Below are 14,362 nucleotides of genomic sequence, written 5' to 3'. Positions count from 1 at the left end.
ATGACAAAGAGAATGTAAAATATCTCATTAATAATTTTAGGATAATTAAAAAATAAAATTTAAAAAAAAAAAAAGAAAAAAGAAAAAAAAATAAATAAATAGTAGTCTTCTGAAAAAAAAAATAATTTTAGGATATTGATTACATGTTGAAATACTATTTTGGATATGTTGGATAAGGTAAAAATATCACTATTATTTTTTTAATTTATTTTTTAAAAAAAATTTTATTTATTCATTTGACAGAGAGACACAGCGAGAGAGGGAACACAAGCAGGGGGAGTGGGAGAGGGAGAACCAGGCTTCCTGCCGAGCAGTGAGCCTGATGTAGGCCTCAATCCCAGGACCCCAGATCACAACCTGAGCCAAAGGCAGATGCTTAATGACTGAGCCACCCAGGTACCCAACTAAAAATACTACCAAAATTAATTCTAACTGGTTTTAATTATTTTTAGTTTTTTTAGTCTAGCTATACAAAACTTAAATTTGCAGATGTGGCCCACATTATATTGCTATTGGACAGTGCCACCATAATCTTCAAAGAACAGTTTCAGCAGCAAGTAGCTGAAAAAGCTGAATAACTGGAAAGAACAGGTGAGATCTCAGTTGGATCTGGAAAGATACATTGGCTTTCAATTAGAAAATGAGAAAAGGACAAGCATGTTCTTGAATAGGGAATAAATAAATAGATGTAGAATGACAGACATTAGAAACGTAAGGTTTACTTTAGGTAATAGCACAGAGTGGTTATTTTGTAAGGGGTGACAAATTCTGAACATTTAATCCAATAAATAGCTATCCATTATTGAGTTAATCATAGCTGCCAATTGTTGAGTTCTTAGAATATGAAATTTATATACATAAATTTCCATTTAAACATATTAGTCATATAAGGCAAGTTTTAACATATCCACTTCCAGATGAGGACACTGAGGCTTAGATTGGCTCAGGGACTTGGTGAATGCCACCCAACTAGAAAGGGATTAAAACCTTGGTGTGTCTGACCCCAAATCTTATTCTTTTCACCACTGCACTGGAGGCAGATTCACCATGAAGTTAATGCTAAAGATTATACTTCCACATCCTACACACATGTGTACCCTTCCCATGGACGGTGCTCAAGTGGTATGTTCCCATGGTCATATGCTTTTGGAAAAACTGCCAAATTAAATGATTTTATTCATAATCAGTTACAACTGCTCTCTGTTTCCATTCTGATTCCCCCCCATCACACCTTCCTTCATGTCAGGTGGTCTTGGATTGGCATTTGGTGGATCTAGCTAAAAAGAAATTTTAGATGGCTGTACACTTGGTTTCAGTTTAGTTAGCTATTTTGTATTTCAATGTTGCTTTTACATATAGTTTTTTGTTGTTGTTGTTTCCCTTCTAGCTATCTGAGGATTAGAATGACTCCCCTAAGTATTCTTACTCTCACTCCACCAGCTCACCTGGGATTTTGAACAAGTCAGCGGTCAAATTCTAATACCAACTTGTCCTTTAGTATTAGGGGGATGTAGGTCATGGAAAAAAAAAAAAGTAAAGCTTTAAATGTAAAGAGCCAAAACTAGTTTATGGGATATTCTCCCAGTCCTCATATGTGTAAAACAGTACGTAGAGAATTCAACTCTTATTGAAATTTGGTCAAAAAAGAATATACTTGATTAAGCAGCTTATACAACTATAAAATAATGCATATTTGTTTTCTATGTTGATGTGAATCATGCAAAAGAGAATTTAAGAATTCCTACATTTGGGGTGACTGGGTGGCTCAGTCGCTTGAGTGTCTGCCTTTGGCTCGGGTCATGGTCTCGGAGTCCTGGGATGGAGCCCCGCATCAGGCTTTCTGCTGGGTGGCGAGTCTGCTTCTCCTTCTGTCTCTGTGATAGCTCTCCCTCTGTGATTGCTTCCACTCTAAAATAAATAATACCTTAAAAAAAAAAAAAAAGACACGGAGCTGTCCCCCTGAAACAAATTTACATTATATTGTAATACAAAAAATTTTAAAAATTTTTAAAAAATTAAATTAAAAGTTTTAAAATAAAGAAATAAAAAACATATTAATAAAAAAAGAATTCCTGTGTTTATAGACATAAGCGTGTAAAAAGACTCTGAATAATGAATATGACCATGGGAAATGACCTGTTTTTGCATTCTAATGTATGGGGTTTTATTTTAGCCCATTCAACATGCCTTGTTCTGGTGGAGTCCAGCGGTTCCAGATGATGCAACACATCAAAGATGCCACAGAAAGAGCAAAATGGCCCAAAATTTTTCTGAACTATTAATTAAAAACAATTTTTGATAACCATGCTATATGAAAGAATGGATTCTCTTTTTCTTCCATTATAAAATTATTGTCACACAATGAAGTCTACAGCCAAAAAGTACTTTAAAGGAGGTGTCAGACAGTTAATAAATAGAAACATTTTATTATTTTTCTGGATTTTGTGTTTGTGGTACTTGTCATCCTTTAAGCTTTGTACTTTGCCATGATTTCTTTCTTATCCTATAGAAATAGTCATTGTTGGACCTAAGTTAGCACTGGCAAGTTTTTCTTGCATACAGCTTCTCAAATTGTATATGCGTCAGGTATTCTGAGATGTGGACTCACCCTTGAGCTGTACTGTATACCTTCATAGGCTTCATTGTGGATTCCGGGGAAGCATATATTTATTTAATACATGAAATATTTAAAGGTCACAAAACCCTAATGTATATGTAGAGGAAATCCTTGTCTATTGCGCTATTGATTCTTGAGGCTTCCCTTTGCAAACAGTGGATCAGACAATGAGCAACTAGAGAAAGTAGAGCCTAGACAGATACTACACTATCTATCCCAAATTTCACAACTGAGGCTGATGATCAGGTTCACTGCCATCGCCAAGAGATTAGACTGCCTCCTACAGTGCAGTGATGCAGAAAAAGATGATGGCGAAGGAGAGAGAAAGACTGAGTGAAGGAGGGTGGGAAGAGGTGATGGAAATAAATGAGCATTTTATTGAGGGCCTGACTCTGTGTCAGGTCTTGTGTTATTCACTCTCACATGATTATCTTAGTTAATGAATCTTCAAATGTCTGTAATATATAAAGAAATATCTGTGATGCATTACATTCTTATTACCTGATTTTATGACTTCCTCAGATCTGTCTAGGCTGTTCATAACCCAACTGAGAATGAGGGTAAAGAAAGAGGGCTTTGGAGTCTCACTAAGAAAGTTCAGATAGCTGGATCATGAAAAAAAAAAAATCACCTATTACATTGAATGACACTGTAGAGGTATTTTTCTTGAGCGTATAAATACTTTTTTTACTCTGGGGAGAGATTGCCCACCAAGCCCAAGACCTGTAGTCAGCCATTACATTGTAAGATGCATGATCAGGTCTGCAAAAAGCAATTATTTTCTATTCATTTAAGAAAACCACTTGACTTAGATCTATAAATATGTTTTCCACTAATCATAACATTGTGAAGCAATAGTTCTGGTTCATGTTTCTTGAATTTTTTTTTTCATGTGTTCCTAAATTTAATATTGAACACTGGGAACAACAAAATGATTTTTTTAAACTGCCAACCAGATTTTTTAGGATTCAAGAAAACATGTCCTCCAGAGAGTGTGCATCATTATTCAATTTATACACTGGATCAGTACTATTTTGGGGGGACCTTTACATCCAGTGAGTGACTGGGCTATATAGATCTATCTGTTCAGTAGCATCTTGAGTGTGAAGGAGCTCCCAACAAAAACTTTGAGGAGATATACCGATTCTGTAAGCGTCTCTTCCATGTGTTTTTATTTTGTATCCATGCAGTATAACTGTATGTAACAGTTTGCATAACAGGAGATATGAATTATGTCACCCCCTACCCATACTCCATGCCACTCTTCCTACTGTGGCTTTCTTTGGAACATCTTGAAATTGTGTTTTTCGTATTGCAGGCTAGTTACTTTCAAATATTGTTTGATGACCTCATTATAACCTTCTCTTTCTTTTTGGAAATTAGCTTCAAGTATTATCAAAGGCTCTCAGGCCATACCATATTCTATATGATACCATACGTATCTTATAAATAATACGTATGTAAATAGAACCATATGTGAGCCCCACAATGCAAGTCATTTTGAATTGAACTTTCAAACTGGTGAGAAAAGTTTAAATATGAGGGGTCTACAATCCACAGATATTTGGATCTGGTCATTTTTGTTTCTTTGGAGGCTTCTGTTGCCTCCAGTGTAAGGAGGTTGTTGTACATGGTTTGAAGATACAATGCAGGCTGGACAATGATGTGCTTGCTTCGACTAGGGGTGCCACCCTTATAGCATTCTCTCAGGTCATGCCTGACACAGAACTGGCAGCTGATGACTATTACCTCCAGATACATTAAGTGTCCCCAAAATCAAGCAAACAGCCACGCCATAATATTTACTTGAAATAAATGTCATCTCTCAACAGCAGGGTATATTTCTGACATTACAGTGGAATTTAGAGAAGAAAGTAGTTTTTAGAAACCTACTATATAAGAACATTTTCTGCAAGACCCTCTTTTTCCAACTAAGGGGGTACCTCCACGAAATTATAATGGGTTTTTAATAAACTTCTAATTTTCTGGATGGAAAGGTTTAGTCCAGACATTCACACAGTTTGATAGCCAGAGGCATTATCCAGGAGTGATTATCAAAGACAACTGAGGTACCAAGAGTCTGGGCCAAAGTGGATCAGGGAATTTTGTCCAAGAGTCCAGTCTCAATTCAGTAAACTGAAGACATCCTAAACAATGTCACTATAGCACCATACTCAACTTCTTAAAATTAAAGTCATTTTTTACCCAGGAAAATTTTGAGAAATTGGATGATAGCATACTTGTTCACTGACATCAGAAAGAGGGCCGGCATTGGAGAGTGAACAATGAATGAACAGTTATTAAATTATTAATAATAAATTAATAATAATAAACAATTATTAGTTATTAAATTAAATATCAGTATCTAGTTTTTCATAAAAATTTCAAATGATATGGGGCGCCTGGGTGGCTCAGTCGGTTAAACGTCTAACTGTTGGTTTAGGCTCAGGTCGTCATCTCAGGGTTTTGAGATCAAGCCCAGTGTCAGGCTCCACACTTAGCAAGGAAATCTGTTCAGGATTCTCTCTCTCCTTCTCCCTCTGCTCTTTCCCATGCTTTTTCTCTCTCTAAAATAAATAAATAAATACAAAATCTTTTAAAAAATTAAAAAATTCAAATAATACATTTCAACCCCAGTACTTTTTTGGCTTTGAACACTGGAGAAAAAAAAAAAACAAAAGAAGTATTTATCACTAACTTACATAAATGCATTATGTATTGTAAATACTGACTTTTTTTCATTATCTAAATTTTGTACCAAGAGTGAAAACTTTAAACAAGTACAGCTAGAAATTGCTATGTCTTGTTCCACAATAGCTCATTCTATGGATTATGCACTGATTAAAGCTCTCTGCCCTATAGCGCTGATCCCCCTTATGCATTCATCAGAATCTCTCACTGCAGTCTTGGCATCGAGACATGGCTCTTCTCTATTCTGGGGAGTTTCATACTCAGTCACACAATTGTAGTACTTGATATATTTTTATTTAATGCATAGAAAGAAGAGAAAGTCTTAAAAACCTGTTGGTATACATGGTCATGTTTACTATATAATAAAATAACCCAAAATTGGGCAAGTGGATCATTTTTAAGAATATAGTGATTTAATTTATAAGTTTACTGCTGGTATTAGCTACTGTTCTGTATTCATGTTTGTGACCCTGGGCAGAAACGCTGGGCAGAAACCGAGGCCATGCTGGCATATGATCAGTAAATGACCCTATGTGCAAGGAGGAAAGAAATGGGTTTGTTGGTACATGTTTTTATGACATGCTCCTAAAATTTCATTTTCATTTTTTCTAAAATTGCAAAATAATCAGATCAAATTTTCTTGATTTTGACTTGGCTATAATTATTGAGCATTTTTTTTGGTGAACTGTCAGTATTGTAATTTTTTTAAAGCAATGCCAACTGCTTCCAAGTTTACAATCTTTCATTTGCCATTTATTTACTAGGAGAGCTGAAGCCAGACTCCGCCCTCTTAATACCTGTTTATGGCTCTTTGCTTTCTGTTTTGAAGTGGAGGAATTTAAGTGTGATTGGTCTGTTTGGATTTTTGAAAGAGTTGATCTTATCAATGTTTAGGATTATTTGTTTCGGAATTCCAGACATCAAATAAAGGTGGAACTACTGATTAGATGATCTGAAGTCATGGATATGGACACCCAGGTAGTAATTTATTTATCAAACTGGTGAGCATAAAACAAACAATAGTTTGGAACTAAAACTTATAATTCCTTTAAAACTAGTAAAATTCTTAAGACATGGTTTTAACTTCAAATATTTCCCTAATGATTTGTTCATTCTTAGTTCTCAGAAATATTAACCATTGCACGCAATCCTTTCTCTACTTTACTATTCTTTTAGAAGAATTTTGCTTGTTATTACTCAGATAGGAATTATTTTCCCATTAGCAACTTATTATATATTTATCTAAATTAAATCTCATTCCACTTAAATTTTTCCTCCTAAGATCTTCCATTGTGCTTGCGGTTGTTTCTATTTTGGTATGCTCATAGCTATTTACTTTTTCCATCAGGGCATTAATTTGGATATCTCATTTAGCACTGGTCCCAACACAATCCCTACAGAACCCCACTGTCCCCAAGTTAATGATGCATTACTAATAGCAGCTTCTTATTTATAGTCCATCAGTCAATATGAGAATAATCCTAATGTGACAGAATCTTACCAATGTCTCTATTCATTTTTATTTATTTATTTTATTTATTTTATTTCCCAGGGTTCCAACAGAAATCCTGGGAACTTGAAGGGGCTGCTTCTAGCAATCTATTAAATGGTCTTCATGGTATGTTTTGGAAAGAAGATGGCACATTTTTCCATTTTAATGTACTTAATGTAAATTTACACTACTTGGAATGAAGCCTTCAAGATAAGGAACAGCTGGTGCAAAGAGGGAAGGCTTGGGGCATCGTATTTTGCAGAACCCGGTGCCATCTTTATTACTTTAAACGTTTTCTTGCCTTAGTTGCCTCCAGGCCACCTCACCTCTTATCCAACTTTGTAGAAGTTGGGGGAAAAGAGTAACCCAACTCTATGACATAGTGAGGATAATAAGAAATAACATATAAATGAGTTTGGAAAATGAAAACCATCTACTGTAGTTCTTTTACAGAAAAAGGATTTTGCTAATTCACTCTTTGGAAAAATTGTGTTATGGGTGGCACAGATACTTTTATACTATTTTGCCTGCTTCTTGCAATGTTAATGACACATATGTATGTGGAGTACGTGGCATATGCACATTTCATTTGTAAAATAAAATACCTGAAATAAATATTTTAATATAAAATTCACTGCTATAAGATAATACCTTAAGCTTCAGAATGCAGCATTCCAAGAAATCTTAGAGAAAGTTACTGGAGCAAAAGGTAGGCTCTTCCAGAAAGGAGTGCAGGGTCCCTCATTTAACCTATGGCTGTTTGGTGACTTCAGTTCCCCCTCTTTCTCTGTCTCAATTCCCATGAAAGTCCAACAAATAAAGGCTTTCCCTACCTTGATAAAGTGGTGACTTAACTCTTCTATTTGCAACATTTAAAATTCTGAGTATTTGATTTGGAACCACTGTTACTCATTTTTTTTTTCTGCAATCTTTTATCTGTTTTCTAGTTTTTATCCTTCTTACAAAATAGCTCTCATATAAATCCCTTTTAGCCTTTGTAGATGGAGTGTGAGGAGATAAATATGATGGAATTGGGAGCCTTTGAAAAGCCACCTGGAATGGTATGCTCTTTTAGAATTGGGCTGTCGGTACTGAGGGTTGGTTTTCTTGGGGGGACAGTAAGGTATGTGCAGCTGCTGGAAAAGACACCAGAGGCCACAAAATCTCCAGAGCCTGAAATTATCCAAAGTAAGTCCAGTTTATAGATCCATACGTTCATATACAGAAAACTGTTAAGACCCTGAGTTGAGATATACACTTCCTGATAAAATAGCCAAAAATGTCACCAGGGTCTGAGATTCAGCTTACTGGACTGCTTTCCCTCTAAATTCTAAGATCTGGTCTTGGAGTGGGAGGTTTACGACTCTAAGAGGAAGATGGAGGAAATCACAGTGACCCTTAGGCTATGTGAATTTACACTGCCACTGTCTTTCTATTCCTAGTGTAATAGAGGTTATTCCCTATCCCCCACTCTGTGTAAATGAGAAAAATACCAAGTAAGAGCTTTAAATTACTCAACAACATGCAAACAATTCACTATACAACCTTTGCAACAAAAAAAGCAGTTTCCCTTGAAATTTGTGAGAAAGTGAGAAAGGGGTTTTCGAAAATGCAAATCTTTCTTAAAAGAAAAAGTCTAAGTACTACGGATACTTCCACAGTGTGATTCTCAGAAAGGGTAACAAGGATGGTTAAGGAAACAGGAAATTTTACATCTTATGGAAGATGGCCAGAAAAACAACAACAACAACAACAACAACAATAAAACCCCAGAGAAATAGAAAGTAGCTTTTTGGAAATCTTTAGCTTTTTGAAGGCTACGGTGAAATCTGCCAACTAATAGGCGAATAGGAGGTCACACTGTGAAATTAATAACCAGTAAATTTAGAACAAATAAAGCAGAAATGCTTTTGCACAGCATTTAAGCAGCCTGTGGCACTGACAACTGCAGGAGGTCAGGGAGTTAAATGCTGCCGCACCAGAATTAAAGAAGTGCAGACTAACATTGTCATTCTTACCATCGTCATTTGCAGTTAGTTGGATGATGATTCGGGTGACTTCATCTTTTGCTTTAGAATTTAATTATGACTGCACTTTGTGGAAAGCTAATAAGGATGCAAGACGAACAGCACGAGTGGAAGTAGATAAGGGCCCCTCTCTGTGAGCCCACAAACACATTGAACACACAAAAAAACCATCAGATTATACAAACAGCCACCAAGTTTCAAAATCTTGCAGATACCCGGGTAGTCTGAATCTGGAGAAGTTTTCATTCAAACTTGCCATCTTCAGGCATGACAACATACAATAATTCTTGGGAAATTAAAATTCCTTTCCATTTCCATGACCTACCTGAAGAAGAATTTTTATTTTCCCACTTCTGCAGATTCAGTGTTTAGTAAAGCCCTTTCTCCTGCTCTTTTAATCCCAGCTGGAACCCCACAAACAATGGCTGTTTGGTGAAGACTGGGCTTGATACTGCCGTCGCTGGTCAACCAGACCTCGTGGTTTTTCATAGCCCAGGTGCGGCAGCATCTCCGGTGGACAAAAGACACTCCACCTAAGATCATCAGGACATGAAGCACTGCGGCAGCCAGGCCGAGGCCCAGTGCTAAAAATAGGCTATTTTACAAAATGAGTCTTCAGTGTGATTTTTAATTTTATTGCTAACTATAATTAATGCTTAGCCACTGATCATCACCATTCTTTTTGTGCAGAGTAGGATCTAGGGGTCCCCTTCCTTACTTTTTCACCCCAGTATATTACTGTCAGCTTGAGTTAATGTTCAACTAGGAATTACTTAGTGTGATAGGGAGGCAAAAAGATAGGGACATTTACTTTTTCATTCATCTCTTCCTTGCCATAATTAGCAAAGGTGTAAATATTAACACCCTGATCTAGAGAGGAGCTGAAACTGTTATACATAAACTCGTTGCTACAGAGGCCATGTTCTTCAAAAACAACGACACCTGACCATTTCACCCAGTATCTTAATTTGTTCATATTTTGGCTGCTAAGCATTCCACTTCTGGGCTACTGTAATATAAACAACTGAGCTCCATTAGTTTGTATTATTTTTCATTAACTTTAGAATTGCCAGGCTGAAACTGAACAATGCGTTTTTTGGTTTTTCTTTCTAACTTTTTTTTTTCCCTTTTTAAATGCAGTTGGCCTTTTTTTCCCTCCCTTAAATAATTTTTTTTATTTCAGTATTTTCATTGTAATTATGGCCATAATTGACAGCTTTATAATACCGGGAGGCACAGTTGAGGTCTCTTTCTCTTTTCAAACATTTCTCTCCATCCACAGCAAGGGCTGTTTTCTTTGTTTCTTTGCTGTCTGAGAAGAGGCAGAAGATCAGAGAGCGTTTCTGGCGGTGGTAGAATATTACATTCCATTGTAACTAGTAGTTTACATAGACTGTGCAACTAAATATTCTGTGAAAACAATTGAAAATGACTTTTCCTTTTCCTGTGCAGATCCAATGTTTTCATAAATCTAGAGGAAAACCTTATGGTTTTGAAAACCTGAAATATTTGTATCCACTTTTTAATTGTTGATGTGCTGATGTCAAACCACCATGCTGGGTATTTTTAGTACCTATCCCCATGACTGATAGTGTGTGCAGAAATCAGAAGTAAGGGTATCACTCCTGGCAGAATTGGAGTGAATTAGAAATTCTGTTTTCAAGACATTTTAAAATATTCACTTTTTAACCTCCTTTTAAAGCTACTTCTTGCTGTATTTTGCAAGGGTGGGGATTTAATGCATGATGCCTACACATGTGTACATAATATTCTCTACCTTTTGTCTTTAATATTCCTTGGTTTTTAATTATTAAAGATAAGTATTTGAATTATAAATATTCTAGTTATACAGGAATAGGCAAAGCAGGCATATACCCTCAGGCAAAATTCTTCCATTATCCATAATCCTTCTGCCTCCTGCCTCCATTTCTCTGCCTACTATCTTTATGTTGCCTCAAAAAACACACAGAGGCATTCTTTTAAACCCACCTTCTCCTCCCCACTTAAACCATAGAAATCCCTTCTCAATATGTATAGGGGCCTCTTCCTTGAAGTGGGATGTCATACTTGTCCTAAATATAATAAAGTGCTATCTTCAAGGCATTTCTGCATCCAAAACACTCCCCAGAAGCTGCCGAACCTTCCCATCTAACCAGTCTGAATGTCACAAATCATAGCCCAGAAACTGCTTTATAGTGAATCATTAACATTGTCAGGAATGACTTGGCAGAGAAAAAAAAGCTTTCCATTAGAGAACTGAGGGGGAATATACAAATGACAGCATTGTCATTCTACTCCTATTGTTTTATAAAGCTCTGAACTGATTAGTAAGAGTTTATTACAGGGAAATATGACTGTGAATTTCAGGTGTTGTGCTAGGTATTTTCTTATCTTCCTCTTACATTTTAGAGCTTCATGGTTTATTTTAGATGTATTGTTTTTAAAATTCTGCTTGAAGTTTCATAGGATGAATAAAAGTGCTAAGAAATAAATATGTATATGTTAGCAAAATAGCTGACCTGATTATTTATTTGTTAGTGAAAAGCCATTTTTGTGGCCACTTGTCTGGGATCTCAGTCTTCCTGACTCTTTTGCCCAGCAGGGACGTGACTAAAAAGGACCAGGATGCTGCATCAAGGATGGACAAGAGTGAGTTTGGATGAGCGTTCTCTGTCTCTGGTAGTGGGTCTTGTATCACTTTCTGAAGTTGGAGACGAGTAGGGTTTAGAATCCTCCATTCCTCTGCATTTATCTGAGTTTACATGCTGCGCATTAGAACAGCTAACCAAGAGCTGATTACCTAATACTCCTCTGCCTCTTTTACCCCTGCCATGTGTAGCAGATGCATTTGGACCTACCAAGTCTTTACCGAGATGGAAGCACTCATTCTCCAGGAGCCAGAGTGTTCCTTGCCATTATTTACAGTCAAGAACTTCCCTAGAAATAACCGTTGGCCAGAAGAGGCTGTCTTCCCCAAAGTTTCAATCCTCCCCAGGTCCAGCTTGAATCCAATGACTAAATCGTGTTTCTGTTGGAGAGATTTCTGATGGATCATCTCAGCTTCAGGGTACCCAATGACTGAGTCTGAGGCTGAGGCCTCTGTTGTGCCTGCATCACAATTCAAAATCTCTCAACAAGTCTTTTTCACTTCTCCCTTACACATACCGTATCTGAGAGCATTCCCCAGTGAACCACCTATATTCAAATCTCAGGCTTAGAGTTTCTTCTTACAGGAAATCCAACGCATGCCAGTTGATACTGGGGATGATCCTAGGAGGCAGGCTCTAAAATGGGATTTTGGAGTTGAATTATCTACTGGCCAGCTGGTAATTAGGACTCCATCACTGGTGACAGAAATGGCATCAATAGTTCTGGGATCTAGCAATGGTGCAACTGTTAAAACTTCCCCCTGAGAACCCTCCTACACTGTTGGTGGGAATGCAAGCTGGTGCAACCACTCTGGAAAACAGCATGGAGGTTCCTCAAAATGTTGAAAATAGAACTACCCTATGACCCAGCAATTGCACTGCTGGGTATTTACCCTAAAGATACAATCGTAGTGATCCGAAGGGGCACATGCACCCGAATGTTTATAGCAGCAATGTCTACAATAGCCAAACTATGGAAAGAACCTAGATGTCCATCAACAGACGAATGGATAAAGAAGATGTGGTATATATACACAATGGAATACTATGCAGCCATCAAAAGAAATGAAATCTTGCCATTTGCGACGACGTGGATGGAACTAGAGGGTATCATGCTTAGCGAAATAAGTCAATCGGAGAAAGACAACTATCATATGATCTCCCTGATATGAGGGAGAGGAGATGCAACATGGGGGGTTAAGGGGGTAGGAGAAGAGTAAATGAAGCAAGATGGGATTGGGAGGGAGATAAACCATAAGAGACTCTTAATCTCACAAAACAAACTGAGGGTTGCTGGGGGGAGGGGGGTTGGGAGAGGGGGGGTGGGGTTATTATGGACATTGGGGAGGGTATGTGCTATGGTGAGTGCTGTGAAGTGTGTAAACCTGGCGATTCACAGACCTGTACCCCTGGGGAAAAAAATATATGTTTATAAAAAATAAAATTAAAAAAAAAAAAAAACTTCCCCTGATGTTGAATTGTGATGGCATATTCATGGAAGAGAAGGCATTGCAAAGTGTAATCTCTTAGGTGCTTCAGTGTTTCAGAGTAAATAGTAATTAAAGGATTACAGAATTGGATAGCTTTTGCTGCAAGCTCTCCATGCACTGGAGAAGACGTGAAAGGCTGAGGGTGATTAATCACCAAATTAAGGTGAAGTATAAAAGCCAGAGGGTCTGTTTGGTAGCATACAAAGAGATTCCCATCTCCTGCAGCTGGAAAGTGAAAAAGTTGAGGATCTGACTCAGGACTTAATAATATTAATAGATTATCTCCAGAAATGGTTGAATTTTTAACCCTGAGTTGTCTCTACCAAGGTTTGGAACCTGACTGGGAAGGACTGGGACCGTGGGTCAATACGCTTCAAAATATCAAAAACCCCAATCTCCCTGACCCTCTGAACCTGCAGACATGGTCAACTTTTCCCTGTCAAAAGCTAATGTTCCTCCCTTCTTTAAAGAAGTGCAGAGGCCCCTGACCAGTAAGAGAGTATGCGCCCCATCCATTGGAAGTTATTTTCACTTCCTCTCCTGGTTACCAAGACAATAACAAGGACTAGAGCACAGCACATTTCATCTGGAGAAGGGTCAGACCAGAGGTGCTGCAAGATCCAGCCAGTATGTAGCTATGAGATTCAGGAGAGTATGTTTGGAAACTGGATCCCAAAGATGCTGAATTAAAGGGGCAGAACATAAAGTTGGAAAGGAGAATTTATTGATAAGAGAACACTATTCTGTGAAAAAGATGTAAACCTCTGTCAAAGACTCCAAGAGAAGAACCTAATATGCTACCATAATGGCACTTTGAAGTTTAAAGAAAGTAATGGCTCACATCAAGTGAACCTGAAAGTGCTATGGATGATGGTAGAAGGGACTGAAAGATCCAGAGAAGTGGGAATCTTATAGCAGATATAAGTAAGGCCAAAACCTACAACATGAATGTGTTCAATGGGAGGGCCTAAATGAAACTGTTTACTGAAATAAGGTGTGAATTTATGAAAGGGAAGAGAGTATCACTGAAATCCTCAGTGGCTATCCACTTTATGCCAGGGTTCATCACAGGAGATTCTCTTATAGATATTGTTTCCATAATAATAATAGGGATGATAAAATACAGATATAGTAGAGGCCAAAGAATGGCATTTTATCATCAGCAAGGTATGTACAATGTCATAAAGAATGACAAGTTTGGAGTGGCAGCCAGGGAGTCCTCGCTGGCAGAAAGCTACAGAGAAAATAATAGAATCCAGATCACTAAGGGCAAGATAGTTGGGTGGTTGATGAGGAAATTGCTCAATCTATAAAACCAGGGGAATACAGGAATGGATAACCACAATGAAAGCAACTCCTCCAACAGTATGTTTTGATCTCTTGCCCAGTTTCTGAGC

This window comes from Lontra canadensis, unplaced genomic scaffold, assembly GCF_010015895.1.
Source record: "Lontra canadensis isolate GAN:19392208 unplaced genomic scaffold, GSC_riverotter_1.0 scaffold12, whole genome shotgun sequence".
Classification (NCBI taxonomy): domain Eukaryota; kingdom Metazoa; phylum Chordata; class Mammalia; order Carnivora; family Mustelidae; genus Lontra; species Lontra canadensis.
The sequence above is the reverse complement of the archived record's forward strand: the minus strand, read 5'-3'. Positions refer to the sequence as shown.